The sequence below is a fragment of the Lindgomyces ingoldianus genome (assembly GCF_010093535.1).
Source record: "Lindgomyces ingoldianus strain ATCC 200398 unplaced genomic scaffold BDR25scaffold_25, whole genome shotgun sequence".
Classification (NCBI taxonomy): Eukaryota; Fungi; Ascomycota; class Dothideomycetes; order Pleosporales; family Lindgomycetaceae; genus Lindgomyces; species Lindgomyces ingoldianus.
Genome location: NW_022985186.1, coordinates 85,199 through 89,000, shown reverse-complemented (window position 1 = coordinate 89,000; position 3,802 = coordinate 85,199).

Below are 3,802 nucleotides of genomic sequence, written 5' to 3'. Positions count from 1 at the left end.
TGCAAAATGCTGCAAAATGCTGCAAAATGCTGCAAAATGCTGCAAAATGCTGCAACATGCAGCAATTTGCAGCAACATACTGTTCGAGCCTATTGCTCGTACTATGTAGCAGCTTTCGTCAAACGTTCCTTCTGTCTTGACAGTAGGTGCGCATATCTGACAAGCTTACACTTTAGGCTTTTAAATAAAATATAGTACTTTTTAAGTAACATGCTACAGCTATCTATAAAGTTTTTTAAAAAATAATAAGTAACTAACACACTAAATAACCTTTCTAAGCTAATTATATAGCTAACTTATAAAAGCTAGATAATAATAAAAAGTAGGTAATTATTTAGCACATACTTAAGCTAAATGCATAAGGATTTTCCTTTTAGCTAGCAGCTATAGCTAATATAGCTAATTCTTTATACACTAAGCATAATATAGGCTATATTAGCATAAACTAGCTTAATATATTTATTAAGTGTTACTTAAAGCTTAAAGTAAAGTTTAAGTATAAGTATAACTATAAAAAAGCTTTTTATAAAAATTTTATAGTAATTTAAAGCTAGTTTAACTTTATAAAAAATATTAAAGCTAAGTATAGTATCTAAAATAATAACATGTATAACTTTAATAAAATAAAGTTTATAATAGGCTAGATATCTACTAAAGCAGTTATTATAAGTTTAAAAAGATAAAAATAGCTAAAAGTAGTCTAGCTAGGTAACTAGAAGTAGACAACAGCTATTTAGAGTATTAATGCTAAAAAGTAGGCTATTTTACTTTTTATTATTTTCTAAAGTAGCAACTACTTTTTAAACTAGTATAAAAAAAATTTACTTTAAAATTAAGTTATTATAATCTTTAAGCATAGCTAGACTACTAATTAGCTTTGTTTAAACTAGTTAAAGCACTTTAACACGCATATAAAAAAGTGTACTATTAGTAGCTACTATTTACTAGTTATTAATAGCTATAAAAGCTATAACTTACTTTATTTTTAGTAATACTATAAAAATAATAAAATTATTACTATTTATATACTTTTTTACTTATTACACCTTTTATAGCTACTTAATGTAGGTTGTTTTATTTTTTAAAAAAAGTGTATAAGCACTAAGCTAAAAACTTTATATATAACTAAATTACTTATATTATAAAAATAAAGTTCTTACTATGCTTTAAAGTAGCTTATAATACTATAATTACTTTTAGTAATCTTTAAAAAAAGTTTTAAAGCGCTAGATTAGTTTCTTTTAACCTATAATAAGTTATAATATACTTTATAGACGAGTTGCTTACACACCTAAGTTGCTTACTTTTGCTAAGACCTTACCCTAATAAACTCTATTATAGCCTATAACAACCTGCTCTAGCACTATATAGTATAGTACAGCTTAGAATATTATTTAGATACTACTTCTGCTTCTTACTTACATGTTTGTGTGTTATGCCTAGTCTAATTACACTATCTGCAGCGCCTTTAGGATAGCTTACCTACTTTAGCTTACACCTGCTTCTTTACTTTCTTTCTATTACTGCGCGCTTTAAACTCCTTTAGAGCTATTAAGCATAAGCTTTTCTAAATTATTAAAGTTTTTTCTACTTTAATTTACTTTTTTCTATGTAATTTATATTACATAGTAGCCTTATTAGCTACTTAAAGCTTAGTAATTTTTTATTATACTAACACTAGCTTATATATAATTATTACTACCCTCTTTAAAACTTTCTTAAATACTTTAACTATAAAAGTTAGTAAACTATTTATATGCTTCTAAATTTTTATTTTTATAAGCTGTCCGTACGCAGCAGCAGCGTCGCGGCCTGGATACGAACGATCGCGCACGAGCAGGATCACGTATTAATGTCACATAATGCTTGTGCGCGAACCTCTGTGCGCAAACATCTAGATATCCCCCTTTTTCTCTATACAGAGGAAAGACAAGAGCAATAGAACTAGAAACATGTTGCCCTTACCTTACCTACCTTGTACGCTGTGCACACTGTACACCACTCTTACTTTTACTACTTAAGTGCTTATACTATAAGCAGCTAGCTATTAGAGCCTATTTAACACTAATTAGTAGTTAATTTAATTAACTATAAATTAGTAAAAGTAATAATAAAGTACCTACACTTTATAAGGTACTTTGTTTTGTTACTTATCTCTTAAGAAAAGTAACAGCAGAGTACCTACGCTTTATAAGGTACTTTGTTTAGTTACTTATCCCTTAAAATAGCAGATTAATCCTTTGCATTATACAGCAAGCTCTGCTACTATATAAAGTAAAAAGAAGATAGTGTAAGACGCACACTAAAGCTACTAAAGCTGCACAACCTAGTAGCTAGACAATAGCACATTAATCTTTTACATTGTATAGCAAGCTCTGCTACTGTACAAAGTAAGAAGGAGATAGTGCAAAGCGCACACTAAAGCTATTAAAGCTGCATAACCTAGCAGCTAGACAACAGCAGTACCTGCGCAATCTACTAGAAAAGTAATTAACTATACTATTATAATAGAATCTTATTAGCAACTAACAACTCTGCGTAATAATAGAAAAAATAAGGAATTATTCTTATTATATAAATAACTTACAAAGGACATAGGGATATTAGAGGCAACACTACAGAATAAGACTAGCCTAGAGTACTAGAATAACAAAATTAATATGTTAAAGGCTTTAATAAGCTTATAGACTTAATTATACATAAGTTATATAATTACTAATCTATGCATAATAACTTAGAAGGGCGCTACTTTTCTAAGTGTGTACATAGAGGATTTTAAAGAATAGACACTATAAGACTTTTTAGCACTTAGCTGTGTGTTTAAAAGAGAGCTTATATAAGTGCTAAAGGACAAAGAAATTACACTATAGCTAGGCACTAAAAGTACCTAAGCCTAGAAGCTGTATAATATAGCATAAGAGAAGGTAATTATACTAGAAAGGCTTTATACACAACTTTTATTACTATATAAGGCTCTGCACAGAAGCAGACTAAACATAATGCTGCTATTAATACTAAATGTACTAGCATTACCTACTTCTACACTTTAGCTAGCACTACACTAATTACTGTATAAATAATACATGCTACCCTACCTAACGCCTGCTCCACACCCTTAATTGTACACACCACTGCCTGCAGTAGTGTATGCACTACTAATACCACCTGCACAATCTATACTACATTACAGCCTGTACAAACTTCTACTCTAGAGGGAAACTACTAAAGAAAAACTTCTAGTAGACAAGATTATATAATTTTAAAAGGCATAAAAAAAAAATAATAACTACATAGGTTAACTATATAACATTTTTATAAATAAAATAAGGATCTTTATTAATCTATGTTAATAGCTAGATATTTAGGAAACTTAGTACGCAGACATCTTTCTAGATATCCTAAAAGGTTAGGTAAATATGTACTATATGCACAACGTAGGCCCTAGACATAACTAGAAGCATTTATATAACACCTTAAGTAGTTACTTTAACACTAATGTAAACTATAGCTAGTACTAGACAGACTAGATAATAATAACTTTTATATAATGCTAATAAAAAAACTTTAATAAGAGTTTATATAAAGTTCTTAAAATAATAATTAACAAGCTTACACTTATATAAAAAGCACTAGGAATAGAATTCTAAAAGGATATTCTACTACACACTGCTATTATATAAGCCTGTTAAGAACAACTAGAACTAGAACATACTATGTTTACTATTAAGCCCTTATATAAAGCCTTATTTAGTAACCTACAGGCATCACTCTAAGTTACTATAGACTAAAGGGTAAACTAATA